Source organism: Petromyzon marinus, chromosome 74, assembly GCF_048934315.1.
Source record: "Petromyzon marinus isolate PM22_M1 ecotype Great Lakes invasive population chromosome 74, UKy_Petmar_22M1.pri1.0, whole genome shotgun sequence".
Taxonomy (NCBI): domain Eukaryota; kingdom Metazoa; phylum Chordata; class Hyperoartia; order Petromyzontiformes; family Petromyzontidae; genus Petromyzon; species Petromyzon marinus.
Window position 1 is genome coordinate 2783477 of NC_133740.1, and position 18016 is coordinate 2801492.

Genomic DNA, 18016 nt, shown 5'->3' on the forward strand with positions numbered 1-18016 from the left:
CTGAAATTAGGCACAAAGGTAGCTTTGAGGACAAATGACAGGAAATATGAGAATCTGAGATTTTTCATTTGAAGGCCCCATAAAAGTACCCCCTAAAAATGTTTGTCATTCAGAAACCGTTCAAAATATAAGATTGCGGTTTTTTCGTTTGATAGAGCATTAAACATCAAATAACATTTAATCGAGAACCATTGTTTCATCTTTTATTGTTTTTTTTACATATTTCGGACACATTATGATGTTCAAATTTGAATACGAAAACAGTAAAAGATAGGAGCTTCCCCTCGTAGTATTAAGAAAGCACCCTTGCTGGTCATTAAGCACAGAAATACATTCATTCAGAAACTGTGGATTGGCTTAATACATGTAAGTTTGGTTAAAAGGTGAACATCACAATTGGGAATGAAATATGACTCCCTCCACAGCAGGGTGGTTGCTTATGCAGAGAAATGGATGAGCCAAATGCGAAAACTTTACACACCACCCTGCTCATAAACACCACAGTTATGTCAGAAGAGACCCGTGGAGTGATATAAACTTACCTTAAAGAGTTGCAGCCATTCATTAAATTGGTCTAATTTAGATCGTTGCTCTGGCACGTAGCTGAAGACTGAATTTCATCACAATTCTTATCCATTTCATAAGCGTTCTTCCTGTAACGGTTCACATTGAAAGCCATGAGGTACTGTATGTATTAAATAAGGTACATTCGGGACAGTTTTTAATTACCGATGTGAAATGGCCATTGCTCAATGGAATTAAATGTGCGATGAAACACATTTATTTGCATGTTTACCAAAGTATGCAGTTTGAACATGAATGGGGCACGCACTATCATGTAATAAACATGGATACAACAAAATATGAATATAGATTTGTAACCCTTTCCAACATTTTCTGCTGGATGAGGACCTCCACACAAAGTGGGGGTCGTGTGAGTTAATTGACCATACTTCACCAGGCTAGTCGGTGCAGGTTAGTGAAGGCTTCCAGTATATAGATGTGGGAGCGTGGAAATGGATGTTGCTGCACTGCCCTCTGCTGCAAATCACGCAGCACTCCAGCTTCTTCTAAAGAACCTGCTGTGGTGGGTGCTCTTTCAAGCACTATCCACCAGGCTCAACACTACTTCGCTTCTGAGATCAGATGCATCCAAGGCAATTGGTTATAGACCAGCAACAGATTAAAAGCCTTGATATCGACCCTGAAGGTCTACATTTGGATTTCATATTGAACCTTTTCTTTATGAAACACCAATTAAGAGCTCTCAAATAGCTTTGGCAGGCTACACATCACCACACACCTTAGCTATATAAAATAACAGGGAAAACAAAGTGCACGCTGACCAAGCATAACAAAGACTGCCCTGATTGAGTGTGCTAGAATTAGAAAGTGTTTCCCGGTCAAAAATATTCCCCTGCAGCACCGGATAAGTGAGGCTAAGATGCTTGCCGTTATGGATAAGTATGATTTGTGGGTAGTTTTGAAGTGGTCAGCGTCATGTGGCTGCTAGCCATATAAAATTAATTTGTGGTCAATATGTTGCCCACAGGCCGTAAGTTCCTCACTGCTGTCCTAAAAGCAAACTGATGCTACGTCTCTGCGATTACAAACGAGACGCAAGCTGCGCTGTTCCTGGAATTGATTGGCTTGGTTCTTCTCCCAAGATTGACTTGGATTAAACCCCTTCCCTGCCATCCCCTGCATGGCTGGAAGACAACAATCCATAAAAAAAATATATAAAGAACTTATGTTTGGGTTGTCTCAATGTTTTGAAAATGTTTACTATTAAGTCACCACTATTTCCATCCTAGCTAAAGCAGGTCGAGTGGCCCGATCACAGCTTTCTTGACCTCGTGCCCCACTGCCGTGGGAACCCCGACTTGACCCACTTTTCCAGTTCCCAAACATAGGTCAGTCCACTATTAAATACATATGGGAATGCGGTGTATTTTTTCCCTATATGAAGCTCTGTGAAGTGGCTAAATCTGCCTTTTTATGCAAGTTCCTTGCTATCACTTGTATTTACTGACACCATCTGGTCAAATAGTTACAAAAATGAAACATGGAGAAAAATATTCTCCATGGAAATACTACAAGGACAAGGAACAACAGCAGACCGAGGGGTAGAATTAGTAGTCTGGATATCTGTGGAAACAATAAAAGCAGCCACCTTGAGACATACAACAATGTAATCGGTTTAAACAGTTTTAAAATACAACACTACAATTGATACACAGTGATACCTCTGTCAACAAATAATCTGGGAAACTAATTCCTTCATAATGAAGTCAACCGTGCAGGGCCCCTTCTGCCCTATTTTTGCAAAAAAATGAAAAAATATCTTCAGAAATAATGCACAGTGATTTAAGAGTAAAACGTTGAATGCTGTGCGTGCACATCACTTTGGACATTTGGACATCTGTGAAGAGCTTTATAGATCATTGGATTCCTCCAGGATAAATTAATATTCTGACTGTGTCAGCAGCCAGTGAAGAGCTGTGCAAGTCTGCCTCACTTGGACCAGTCATCAGCAAGTTTCACCAGTCTTCCCTCATCCCGCTAGCCAGTGCTAGAGCTCAAATTAATATTTAAAGCTTTCATGACTGCAGGGATTCATCTTCTGGGTTCTTTCGGTAAAGTCACGTAGAATGGAGATAAAATGATAATAAAAATAATAATAACAGAATAAAATTCTCACGACGTTGCGGCCACAACACAAGTAGCCTTCCTCAGGTGAAGAAACAGGACTGTCCGGAAGACAGCGCTTGAGTGAACCCTGCCAAGCTTGGAAGCGTCTTTTAAGCTGAGTGGGAGGAACAGAGCGCCTTGACAAAGGAGTTTTACTTATACATTAGCATGTAACTGGGGGATTAGCATGATGTTGGTGTGAGGGATTAGCACCACGGAGAGCGACGAGCTCGGACCGGAGGAGGGGGGAGAGGAGTTTACATATACATTAGCATGTAACTGGGGGATTACCATGATGTTGGTGTGAAGGATTAGCACCACGGAGAGCGATGAGCTTTGTTCAGACAGACGAGTCCATCTACACTATGTATTATTCTACTAACCCTACTGTATACCACACTGCTGTATATTCACTATACAATTACGGTACTATATATTGCCTTATGAAGTATGTTAAATATTACACTTTCGATTTAAAGCTTTCGTGACTGCAGGGATTCATCTTCTTGGTTCTTTCAGTAAAGTCACGTAGAATGGAAATAAAATAATAAAAATAAAACATAATAAAATAAGATTCTCACGACGTTTCGGCCACGAAACAAGTAGCCTTCTTCAGGTGAATAAACAGGACTGTCCAGAAGACAGCGCTCGAGTGAACATTGCCAAGCCTGGACCGCGTCTTTTTAAGCTGTGTGGGCGGAATTAACATATGAATTAGCATGTTACCAGCACCACCGGATCGGGGGAGGGTGGCGGCGGGTACACAGAAAAACGGAAAGAAAAAATGAATAGGATAGGTGCGCTGCTCTGTCCTGTATTGCGTTAATAACTATGCTATAAACTGGACTACTATACAATGTAATATTATACCTTCAATCTAAACTACATGGTATAATATCATATCCATAGACAAAAAAAATCACCTTTGAATTATACAATGCGTTACTCTACACTGCCCTATACTTTAGAGTTAGACTATAAAATATTAGACTTGTAATTTTACACTGTCTTATTTTATCAACCCCACTATATGCCACACTGCTGTATATTCACTATACAATTACGATAACTATATATCGCCATATGAATTGTGTTATTCATATTTGGAAAGGAAAATGCAGATCATAAAGAGGAGGGGTAGAGGCGGGAAAGATGAAAAGTGAAGTGACCCATTCGTTGGGGTTGGTGCCGTGCACCTTCAGGACCATTTTAAACCAAGCAGACGAAGTGAAGGCGACTGTGCAGCAATGTTTTCCTATTGTACCCCCTTCTCTGAAGTCCGGAAACGCATCCCCTATGCCTCAGATGTTATACCTAACTCTGGTAACGACGTTTCTGATAACAAAGTGACGTCATGGAATGCATTTACTTCGTTAACCGAGGTATTACTATACACACACTATGTATTAACAGATTATAAGCTGCATGCACACAGGTAAGTCTTAGCTCTCCGATTTATTTTATTTGCCAATCTTAAGACTCCCTAGGGAAGGAGTTCTTAAATCCTATTTTAATATGACCAAAACACATGCGATGAGTAGAAATTTTAACTATCGATAGTGTAGTCAATAGTTTGATGAGAACTGTAGAGTAGCTATAGTTTTCTTTAAGGAAGACTCCAAATTTGAATTATTGAAATCCAATAGCATGGTTTAACAAATACAGATTCGATTGCAGGGCCTTCGGCCCTCTATAAAATTAAGAATTAAATTTCGCGAGCAAGCGTACAACATGACAGGCATTGCTCCATCACCAACGAAGAGCTACTTTGCCCACTCTAATTTCAGCCTTCGCGGATTTGACCGTTGCCAAATTTATTGAGGTATAGCTTGCCCATCGTGCCCCTGTGGCTTGACCATCCACAGTTGACCATGAGATTCCTTTATGCATCATAAACAAGTACTATACTCTAACTGCACTGCTCCCGATGATGAGACCATGAAATACACATGAAATCATCTTTCATAGTATGTAAAAGTATTTTTAGTTCATGTTTTAAACTGCAAAAAAAGTACATGTTATTAACCTCCTCATCTTAATTTTCATATTTACTTTAGCGTGTACAGTACAGCACTAGACATTACACTAAAAACATATTAATCATATTTTACATTTAAATAAATACTTCCCGCTCCATGGTTGGGTTAATGTAGGGTAACATAAAACGAAATGAGCAGTTGTCGTATTACAAATCAAACCCTAATTTTCTTATGCCTCAGAGTTTGTGGATTTCGTATTTGCCGATTGTGCCAAGGACCCTTGTTGACCCCAGTATGAAGGAGCGTAGATGGCTCGATTTTTTTCCCCCCAAAAGTATTTAATCAACAAAACGATATCAGGTACAGAGGATGTGAAAGGGGGTTGACACCAGTACAAACACACGTTACGAATTACAGTTCAATGGAAACCTGTCTAAACTACATGTTTAAATAAAATCGACAACCCCAGTCTTCCTAAGCTCTGATACCCCTGTAGGAAAAAAAGGTAGGGGGGGAAGTGCCTAAATGTCCTAATGAATACTCTTAAGAATCAATGTCCACTGGAGGAGAGGTCGTGAAAGGGTTCCATGGTTGGTGGTAAGCTTCTGAGTTTGGCACTTAGATGCTCTAGTGGCAAATTTTGAAAGTTTATTGGCCCATTCCTGCACTGTTGGGGGAGCATGCTCTTTCCAGTTGGCTGTAATGGTGCGTTTTGCCATAACATTGAACATTTGGAATACAGTAATGTATTTGCCCCCCTGGAAAGGCCTTGAGGTTTCAACCTCAATAGGGATGTGTCTGGTGAGGGTGAGACGCTCGTTTTGTGAATGTGGTTAAAGTAGCAAGTGTTGATTTGAAAAAACTTGTTAATGTCTGGACATTCCCAAAAGGCATGCCTGTATGTTTGAGGGGTATCCGGGGGGCATCGTGGGCAGTTGGAGGAGGTTTGGATGACAAATGTTGACGAAATACATTTCTGTGAAATAAAACGTTTATACCAAAGTGACACATTTTTTAAAGATCATCAACAAACTATCCATCACAATTATAAACTAACAATCAGTGTAGTTATTTAAAACATTAAGTACCGTTTATATGCCATTATTTCTGCATCTATTCAGTTTTTTTCATAAATCCACTGCATATGATTAAAACTTCTCCCCAACAGTCTGCACATAACAATAGCCCCTATGTCATGAAGCAGGAGTTTTTGCTCACCTCTGGGATTTACATCAAGAATTATATTATCTTTCACCACTGCAAGGTTTTGGAAGTGTTTTTTGGAAAATATATTCCCCACTTTCATTCTTCTGAACGTTGCTCAACATTATTGTTGCTTTGCCCTTAAGGATGTATCCAGACCATGCAGTATTCTTTCGAGCAGATCATAGGTGTTCAAGGTAACCAAGGACCTAAGCAAAGAACATTTTTTTTATTTACTCATTAACGGTCTTTGAAATGTGAATTGTGGTATAAAATATTAAGTGCACCGTTAAAGACACGCAAAATAATGCACGTGCTAAAACTAATCATAGTAATTGTCAATGTTTTACTTTAAGAAAAACGTGAGCATCCAACAGCAATGTTGGTAATGCTCTTCATTGAAAATGGATAGATATATGGCTACAGAGCACCATTCCTGAGTAGATATTAAGGATCATGTTCAGGAAATTTACAAATTAAATTAGAAAACGAGATGACGCAGATGTTAGTGTTGAGTTAACACCACTCAGATCCTGGGTTTTAATGCCTTTAACTAAATCTAGGTTCTCAAGGTAGTGAGTTTATGGTTGCAACCTAGAGATCAATGATTGCACTAAAATATCTATATAAAGACCTTAATCTGCATGTCTCAAAAACCTCGAGGGTACTTCTAGACATGGTAAACATCTGAAATTAGGCACAAAGGTAGCTTTGAGGACAAATGACAGGAAATATGAGAATCTGAGATTTTTCATTTGAAGGCCCCATAAAAGTACCCCCTAAAAATGTTTGTCATTCAGAAACCGTTCAAAATATAAGATTGCGGTTTTTTCGTTTGATAGAGCATTAAACATCAAATAACATTTAATCGAGAACCATTGTTTCATCTTTTATTGTTTTTTTTACATATTTCGGACACATTATGATGTTCAAATTTGAATACGAAAACAGTAAAAGATAGGAGCTTCCCCTCGTAGTATTAAGAAAGCACCCTTGCTGGTCATTAAGCACAGAAATACATTCATTCAGAAACTGTGGATTGGCTTAATACATGTAAGTTTGGTTAAAAGGTGAACATCACAATTGGGAATGAAATATGACTCCCTCCACAGCAGGGTGGTTGCTTATGCAGAGAAATGGATGAGCCAAATGCGAAAACTTTACACACCACCCTGCTCATAAACACCACAGTTATGTCAGAAGAGACCCGTGGAGTGATATAAACTTACCTTAAAGAGTTGCAGCCATTCATTAAATTGGTCTAATTTAGATCGTTGCTCTGGCACGTAGCTGAAGACTGAATTTCATCACAATTCTTATCCATTTCATAAGCGTTCTTCCTGTAACGGTTCACATTGAAAGCCATGAGGTACTGTATGTATTAAATAAGGTACATTCGGGACAGTTTTTAATTACCGATGTGAAATGGCCATTGCTCAATGGAATTAAATGTGCGATGAAACACATTTATTTGCATGTTTACCAAAGTATGCAGTTTGAACATGAATGGGGCACGCACTATCATGTAATAAACATGGATACAACAAAATATGAATATAGATTTGTAACCCTTTCCAACATTTTCTGCTGGATGAGGACCTCCACACAAAGTGGGGGTCGTGTGAGTTAATTGACCATACTTCACCAGGCTAGTCGGTGCAGGTTAGTGAAGGCTTCCAGTATATAGATGTGGGAGCGTGGAAATGGATGTTGCTGCACTGCCCTCTGCTGCAAATCACGCAGCACTCCAGCTTCTTCTAAAGAACCTGCTGTGGTGGGTGCTCTTTCAAGCACTATCCACCAGGCTCAACACTACTTCGCTTCTGAGATCAGATGCATCCAAGGCAATTGGTTATAGACCAGCAACAGATTAAAAGCCTTGATATCGACCCTGAAGGTCTACATTTGGATTTCATATTGAACCTTTTCTTTATGAAACACCAATTAAGAGCTCTCAAATAACTTTGGCTGGCTACACATCAGCACACACCTTAGCTATATAAAATAACAGGGAAAACAAAGTGCACGCTGACCAAGCATAACAAAGACTGCACTGATTGAGTGTGCTAGAATTAGAAAGTGTTTCCCGGTCAAAAATATTCCCCTGCAGCACCGGATAAGTGAGGCTAAAATGCTTGCCGTTATGGATAAGTATGATTTGTGGGTAGTTTTGAAGTGGTCAGCATCATGTGGCTGCTAGCCATATAAAATTAATTTGTGGTCAATATGTTGCCCACAGGCCGTAAGTTCCTCACCGCTGCCCTAAAAGCAAACTGATGCTACGTCTCTGCGATTACAAACGAGACGCAAGCTGCGCTGTTCCTGGAATTGATTGGCTTGGTTCTTCTCCCAAGAAGATTGATTGACTTGGATTAAACCCCTTCCCTGCCATCCCCTGCATGGCTGGAAGGCAACAATCCATGAAAAAATATATAAAGAACGTATGTTTGGGTTGTCTCAATGTTTTGAAAATGTTTACTATGAAGTCACCACTGTTTCCATCCTAGCTAAAGCAGGTCGAGTGGCCCGATCACAGCTTTCTTGACCTCGTGCCCCACTGCCGTGGGAACCCCGACTTGACCCACTTTTCCAGTTCCCAAACATAGGTCAGTCCGCTATTAAATAAATATGGGAATGCGGTGTATTGTTTCCCTATATGAAGCTCTGTGAAGTGGCTAAATCTGCCTTTTTATGCGAGTTCCTTGCTATCACTTGTATTTACTGACACCATCTGGTCAAATAGTTACAAAAATGAAACATGGAGAAAAATATTCACCTTGTTTATAATGGCAATGGAAATATTGTAAACTACAATAAATGCAAAGTACGTACATTTTCCCCATGTTGATGTTATTTTGGTCCGTTGCAGCCAACTAATAAGAAACAAGTTAAAATCACATCCTCAGTGTTAAAGTGTTCTAAAGATTTAGCGGTTGTGATTGCAGACGTAAAAATAAAAAAAAATTAACACATAGGCTTTACACGACCAATATTATCCATGAGAGGTTTTTTGGGTTAGAGCGCGTAAATAGAAATGTGTCATATTATGGGTAAAAGATAGAAGTCATAACAGGTATTATACACAGATACTGCCGGGGTCATGCATCCCCATAAAACAAAAAAATATTCTCAGAAACAAAGTAGAAAGTGAATGTTAGTACCAGTTGCCACTTGTGGCCACATCAGCAAGTTCAAAAATTGCCTTTAAACTAAAATTACAGCCTACAAAATACCGATTGGTACATAGCAATGTAAATTGATCTCTTGCTTATTTTTAAGTCACACACACTAACAAGATAAACATACCAATGCTACAAATGTTGAGACCATAAATCTTTACGGGAAAATTCACAGGAACTAATAAGCCCAAAAGAGCCAGCATACACATTGATAAATAAGCACCCATCTCTCCTGTATAGCTATGCAGGGAAGGTCATGCTGATGAGCCCGATCAAGGGTGAGGTCGCTCATCTATAATTAGCTTTCACTGTAGGTTTGCGACTTGTCATAATCGGAATGCAGCCAATGTATTGTGGCCAACATGGGGTTATTGCATTTCCTCGATCACCCATCGAAAAAAGGGATCAGATAGCCACTAGTATCATGAGAGGGTCAGGATTAACTGATGGGCATGGATAAAAATGTATTTTGATTTGACCTAGGAGTTAACACTTTGACATTTGTACCTGGTGATAACTAGCATTCACATCCTGGGAACCTGGGGGAGTAGATTCCACAACAGGAGATGACCTGAACATAAAAATACATATCTCAGTATAACAGTTGTTTTTTCAATTTAAATACAAAATCAAAAGTGAACAATTGCAAATAGGCTAAATATATTTACTTGCATCGGTTTTTATACCATCTCAGAAGACGTTTTATGCACCGAGTCATGAAAATGCCAACAACAACTTCAATAAGGATTCCAATGCCAATGCCAACATCAAATGAAAGGCATTGAGTGCCCTGACAAGGAACAACAGCAGCAGACCGAGGGGTAGAAGGAGTAGTCTGGATGTCTGTGGAAACAAAAAAAGCAGCCACCTTGAGACATACAACAATGTAATCGGTTTAAACAGTTTTAAAATACAACACTACAATTGATACACAGTGATACCTCTGTTAATAATCTGGGAAACTAATTCCTTCATAATGAAGTCAACCGTGCAGGGCCCCTTCTGCCCTTCTATTTTTGCAAAAAAAAATGAACAAAAATATCTTCAGAAATAATGCACAGTGATTTAAGAGTAAAAGGTTGAATGTTGTGCGTGCACATCACTTTGAACATTTGGACATCTGTGAAGAGCTTTATAGATCATTGGATTCCTCCAGGATAAATTAATATTCTGATTCTGACTGTGTCAGCAGCCAGTGAAGAGCTGTGCAAGTCTGCCTCACTTGGACCAGTCATCAGCAAGTTTCACCAGTCTTCCCTCATCCCGCTAGCCAGTGCTAGAGCTCAAATTAATATTTAAAGCTTTCATGACTGCAGGGATTCATCTTCTGGGTTCTTTCGGTAAAGTCACGTAGAATGGAGATAAAATAATAATAAAAATAATAATTACAGAATAAAATTCTCACGACGTTGCGGCCACAACACAAGTAGCCTTCCTCAGGTGAAGAAACAGGACTGTCCGGAAGACAGCGCTTGAGTGAACCCTGCCAAGCTTGGAAGCGTCTTTTAAGCTGAGTGGAAGGAACAGAGCGCCTTGACAAAGGAGTTTTACATATACATTAGCATGTAACTGGGGGATTAGCATGATGTTGGTGTGAGGGATTAGCACCACGGAGAGCGACGAGCTCGGACCGGAGGAGGGGGGAGAGGAGTTTACATATACATTAGCATGTAACTGGGGGATTACCATGATGTTGGTGTGAAGGATTAGCACCACGGAGAGCGATGAGCTTTGTTCAGACAGACGAGTCCATCTACACTATGTATTATTCTACTAACCCTACTGTATACCACACTGCTGTATATTCACTATACAATTACGGTACTATATATTGCCTTATGAAGTATGTTAAACATTACACTTTCGATTTAAAGCTTTCGTGACTGCAGGGATTCATCTTCTTGGTTCTTTCAGTAAAGTCACGTAGAATGGAAATAAAATAATAAAAATAAAACATAATAAAATAAGATTCTCACGACGTTTCGGCCACGAAACAAGTAGCCTTCTTCAGGTGAATAAACAGGACTGTCCAGAAGACAGCGCTCGAGTGAACATTGCCAAGCCTGGACCGCGTCTTTTTAAGCTGTGTGGGCGGAATTAACATATGAATTAGCATGTTACCAGCACCAGCACCACCGGATCGGGGGAGGGCGGGTACACAGAAAAACGGAAAGAAAAAAGGAATAGGATAGGTGCGCTGCTCTGTCCTGTATTGCGTTGATAACTATGCTATAAACTGGACTACTATACAATGTAATATTATACCTTCAATCTAAACTACATGGTATAATATCATATCCATAGACAAAAAATTCACCTTTGAATTATACAATGCGTTACTCTACACTGCCCTATACTTTAGACTATAAAATATTAGACTTGTAATTTTACACTGTCTTATTTTATCAACCCCACTATATGCCACACTGCTGTATATTCACTATACAATTACGTTAACTATATATCGCCATATGAATTGTGTTATTCATATTTGGAAAGGAAAATGCAGATGATAAAGAGGAGGGGTAGAGGCGGGAAAGATGAAAAGTGAAGTGACCCATTCGTTGGGGTTGGTGCCGTGCACCTTCAGGACCATTTTAAACCAAGCAGACGAAATGAAGGCGACTGTGCAGCAATGTTTTCCTATTGTACCCCCTTCTCTGAAGTCCGGAAACGCATCCCCTATGCCTCAGATGTTATACCTAACTCTGGTAACGACGTTTCTGATAACAAAGTGACGTCATGGAATGCATTTACTTCGTTAACCGAGGTATTACTATACACACACTATGTATTAACAGATTATAAGCTGCATGCACACAGGTAAGTCTTAGCTCTCCGATTTATTTTATTTGCCAATCTTAAGACTCCCTAGGGAAGGAGTTCTTAAATCCTATTTTAATATGACCAAAACACATGCGATGAGTAGAAATTTTAACTATCGATAGTGTAGTCAATAGTTTGATGAGAACTGTAGAGTAGCTATAGTTTTCTTTAAGGAAGACTCCAAATTTGAATTATTGAAATCCAATAGCATGGTTTAACAAATACAGATTCGATTGCAGGGCCTTCGGCCCTCTATAAAATTAAGAATTAAATTTCGCGAGCAAGCGTACAACATGACAGGCATTGCTCCATCACCAACGAAGAGCTACTTTGCCCACTCTAATTTCAGCCTTCGCGGATTTGACCGTTGCCAAATTTATTGAGGTATAGCTTGCCCATCGTGCCCCTGTGGCTTGACCATCCACAGTTGACCATGAGATTCCTTTATGCATCATAAACAAGTACTATACTCTAACTGCACTGCTCCCGATGATGAGACCATGAAATACACATGAAATCATCTTTCATAGTATATAAAATTATTTTTAGTTCATGTTTTAAACTGCAAAAAAAAGTACATGTTATTAACCTCATCTTAATTTTCATATTTAATTTAGCGTGTACAGTACAGCACTAGACATTACACTAAAAACATATTAATCATATTTTACATTTAAATAAATACTTCCCGCTCCATGGTTGGGTTAATGTAGGGTAACATAAAACAAAATGAGCAGTTGTCGTATTACAAATCAAACCCTATTTTTCTTATGCCTCAGAGTTTGTGGATTTCGTATTTGCCGATTGTGCCAGGGACCCTTGTTGACCCCAGTATGAAGGAGCGTAGATGGCTCGATTTTTTTTCCCCCAAAAGTATTTAATCAACAAAACGATATCAGGTACAGAGGATGTGAAAGGGGGTTGACACCAGTACAAACACACGTTACGAATTACAGTTCAATGGAAACCTGTCTAAACTGCATGTTGAAATAAAATCGACAACCCCAGTCTTCCTAAGCTCTGATACCCCTGTAGGAAAAAAAGGGAGAGGGGGGAAGTGCCTAAATGTCCTAATGAATACTCTTAAGAATCAATGCCTACTGGAGGAGAGGTCGTGAAAGGGTTCCATGGTTGGTGGTAAGCATCTTAGTTTGGCACTTAGATGCTCTAGTGGCAAATTTTGAAAGTTTATTTTGTCCCATTCCTGCACTGTTGGGGGAGCATGCTCTTTCCAGTTGGCTGTAATGGTGCGTTTTGCCATAACATTGAACATTTGGAATACAGTAATGTATTTGCCCCCCTGAAAAGGCCTTGAGGTTTCAACCTCAATAGGGATGTGTCTGGTGAGGGTGAGACGCTCGTTTTGTGAATGTGGTTAAGGTAGCAAGTGTTGATTTGAAAAAAACTTGTTAATGTCTGGACATTCCCAAAAGGCATGCCTGTATGTTTGAGGGGTATCCGGGGGGCATCGTGGGCAGTTGGAGGAGGTTTGGATGACAAATGTTGACGAAATACATTTCTGTGAAATAAAACGTTTATACCAAAGTGACACATTTTTTAAAGATCAACAAACTATCCATCACAATTATAAACTAACAATCAGAGTAATTATTTAAAACATTAAGTACCGTTTATATGCCATTATTTCTGCATCTATTCAGTTTTTTTCATAAATCCACTGCATATGATTAAAATTTCTCCCCAACAGTCTGCACATAACAATAGCCCCTATGTCATAAAGCAGGAGTTTTTGCTCACCTCTGGGATTTACATCAAGAATTATATTATCTTTCACAACTGCAAGGTTTTGGAAGTGTTATTTGGAAAATATATTCCCCACTTTCATTCTTCTGAACGTTGCTCAACGTTATTGTTGCTTTGCCCTTAAGGATGTATCCAGACCATGCAGTATTCTTTCGAGCTGATCATAGGTGTTCAAGGTAACCAAGGACCTAAGCAAAGAACATTTTTTTTATTTACTCATTAACGGTCTTTGAAATGTGAATTGTGGTATAAAATATTAAGTGCACCGTTAAAGACACGCAAAATAATGCACGTGCTAAAACTAATCATAGTAATTGTCAATGTTTTACTTTAAGAAAAACGTGAGCATCCAACAGCAATGTTGGTAATGCTCTTCATTGAAAATGGATATATATATGGCTACAGAGCACCATTCCTGAGTAGATATTAAGGATCATGTTCAGGAAATTTACAAATTAAATTAGAAAACGAGATGACTCAGATGTTAGTGTTGAGTTAACACCACTCAGATCCTGGGTTTTAATGCCTTTAACTAAATCTAGGTTCTCAAGGTAGTGAGTTTATGGTCGCAACCTAGAGATCAATGATTGCACTAAAATATCTATATAAAGACCTTAATCTGCATGTCTCAAAAACCTCGAGGGTACTTCTCGACATGGTAAAAATCTGAAATTAGGCACAAAGGTAGCTTTGAGGACAAATGACAGGAAATATGAGAATCTGAGATTTTTCATTTGAAGGCCCCATAAAAGTACCCCCTAAAAATGTTTGTCTTTCAGAAACCGTTCAAAATATAAGATTGCGGTTTTTTTCGTTTGATAGAGCATTAAACATCAAATAACATTTAATCGAGAACCATTGTTTCATCTTTTATTCTTTTTACATATTTCGGACACATTATGATGTTCAAATTTGAATACGAAAACAGTAAAAGATAGGAGCTTCTCCTCGTAGTATTAAGAAAGCACCCTTGCTGGTCATTAACCACAGAAATACATTCATTCAGAAACTGTGGATTGGCTTAATACATGTAAGTATGGATACAAGGCGAACATCACAATTGGGAATGAAATATGACTCCCTCCACAGCAGGGTGGTTGCTTATGCAGAGAAATGGATGAGCCAAATGCGAAAACTTTACACACCACCCTGCTCATAAACACCACAGTTATGTCAGAAGAGACCCGTGGAGTGATATAAACTTACCTTAAAGAGTTGCAGCCATTCATTAAATTGGTCTAATTTAGATCGTTGCTCTGGCACGTAGCTGAAGACTGAATTTCATCACAATTCTTATCCATTTCATAAGCGTTCTTCCTGTAACGGTTCACATTGAAAGCCATGAGGTACTGTATGTATTAAATAAGGTACATTCGGGACAGTTTTTAATTACCGATGTGAAATGGCCATTGCTCAATGGAATTAAATGTGCGATGAAACACATTTATTTGCATGTTTACCAAAGTATGCAGTTTGAACATGAATGGGGCACGCACTATCATGTAATAAACATGGATACAACAAAATATGAATATAGATTTGTAACCCTTTCCAACATTTTCTGCTGGATGAGGACCTCCACACAAAGTGGGGGTCGTGTGAGTTAATTGACCATACTTCACCAGGCTAGTCGGTGCAGGTTAGTGAAGGCTTCCAGTATATAGATGTGGGAGCGTGGAAATGGATGTTGCTGCACTGCCCTCTGCTGCAAATCACGCAGCACTCCAGCTTCTTCTAAAGAACCTGCTGTGGTGGGTGCTCTTTCAAGCACTATCCACCAGGCTCAACACTACTTCGCTTCTGAGATCAGATGCATCCAAGGCAATTGGTTATAGACCAGCAACAGATTAAAAGCCTTGATATCGACCCTGAAGGTCTACATTTGGATTTCATATTGAACCTTTTCTTTATGAAACACCAATTAAGAGCTCTCAAATAGCTTTGGCAGGCTACACATCACCACACACCTTAGCTATATAAAATAACAGGGAAAACAAAGTGCACGCTGACCAAGCATAACAAAGACTGCCCTGATTGAGTGTGCTAGAATTAGAAAGTGTTTCCCGGTCAAAAATATTCCCCTGCAGCACCGGATAAGTGAGGCTAAGATGCTTGCCGTTATGGATAAGTATGATTTGTGGGTAGTTTTGAAGTGGTCAGCGTCATGTGGCTGCTAGCCATATAAAATTAATTTGTGGTCAATATGTTGCCCACAGGCCGTAAGTTCCTCACTGCTGTCCTAAAAGCAAACTGATGCTACGTCTCTGCGATTACAAACGAGACGCAAGCTGCGCTGTTCCTGGAATTGATTGGCTTGGTTCTTCTCCCAAGATTGACTTGGATTAAACCCCTTCCCTGCCATCCCCTGCATGGCTGGAAGACAACAATCCATAAAAAATATATATAAAGAACTTATGTTTGGGTTGTCTCAATGTTTTGAAAATGTTTACTATGAAGTCACCACTGTTTCCATCCTAGCTAAAGCAGGTCGAGTGGCCCGATCACAGCTTTCTTGACCTCGTGCCCCACTGCCGTGGGAACCCCGACTTGACCCACTTTTCCAGTTCCCAAACATAGGTCAGTCCACTATTAAATACATATGGGAATGCGGTGTTTTTTTTCCCAATATGAAGCTCTGTGAAGTGGCTAAATCTGCCTTTTTATGCAAGTTCCTTGCTATCACTTGTATTTACTGACACCATCTGGTCAAATAGTTACAAAAATGAAACATGGAGAAAAATATTCTCCATGGAAATACTACAAGGACAAGGAACAACAGCAGACCGAGGGGTAGAATTAGTAGTCTGGGTATCTGTGGAAACAATAAAAGCAGCCACCTTGAGACATACAACAATGTAATCGGTTTAAACAGTTTTAAAATACAACACTACAATTGATACACAGTGATACCTCTGTCAACAAATAATCTGGGAAACTAATTCCTTCATAATGAAGTCAACCGTGCAGGGCCCCTTCTGCCCTATTTGTGCAAAAAAATGAAAAAAATATCTTCAGAAATAATGCACAGTGATTTAAGAGTAAAAGGTTGAATGCTGTGCGTGCACATCACTTTGGACATTTGGACATCTGTGAAGAGCTTTATAGATCATTGGATTCCTCCAGGATAAATTAATATTCTGATTCTGACTGTGTCAGCAGCCAGTGAAGAGCTGTGCAAGTCTGCCTCACTTGGACCAGTCATCAGCAAGTTTCACCAGTCTTCCCTCATCCCGCTAGCCAGTGCTAGAGCTCAAATTTATATTTAAAGCTTTCGTGACTGCAGGGATTCATCTTCTGGGTTCTTTCGGTAAAGTCACGTAGAATGGAGATAAAATGATAATAAAAATAATAACAGAATAAAATTCTCATGACGTTTCGGCCACAACACAAGTAGCCTTCCTCAGGTGAAGAAACAGGACTGTCTGGAAGACGGCGCTTGAGTGAACCCTGCCAAGCTTCGAAGCGTCTTTTAAGCTGTGTGGGAGGAACAGAGCGCCTTGACAAAGGAGTTTTACTTATACATTAGCATGTAACTGGGGGATTAGCATGATGTTGGTGTGAGGGATTAGCACCACGGAGAGCGACGAGCTCGGACCGGAGGAGGGGGGAGAGGAGTTTACATATACATTAGCATGTAACTGGGGGATTACCATGATGTTGGTGTGAAGGATTAGCACCACGGAGAGCGATGAGCTTTGTTCAGACGGACGAGTCCATCTACACTATGTATTATTCTACTAACCCTACTGTATACCACACTGCTGTATATTCACTATACAATTACGGTACTATATATTGCCTTATGAAGTATGTTAAACATTACACTTTCGATTTAAAGCTTTCGTGACTGCAGGGATTCATCTTCTTGGTTCTTTCAGTAAAGTCACGTAGAATGGAAATAAAATAATAAAAATAAAACATAATAAAATAAGATTCTCACGACGTTTCGGCCACGAAACAAGTAGCCTTCTTCAGGTGAATAAACAGGACTGTCCAGAAGACAGCGCTCGAGTGAACATTGCCAAGCCTGGACCGCGTCTTTTTAAGCTGTGTGGGCGGAATTAACATATGAATTAGCATGTTACCAGCACCACCGGATCGGGGGAGGGTGGCGGTGGGTACACAGAAAAACGGAAAGAAAAAATGAATAGGATAGGTGCGCTGCTCTGTCCTGTATTGCGTTAATAACTATGCTATAAACTGGACTACTATACAATGTAATATTATACCTTCAATCTAAACTACATGGTATAATATCATATCCATAGACAAAAAAAATCACCTTTGAATTATACAATGCGTTACTCTACACTGCCCTATACTTTAGAGTTAGACTATAAAATATTAGACTTGTAATTTTACACTGTCTTATTT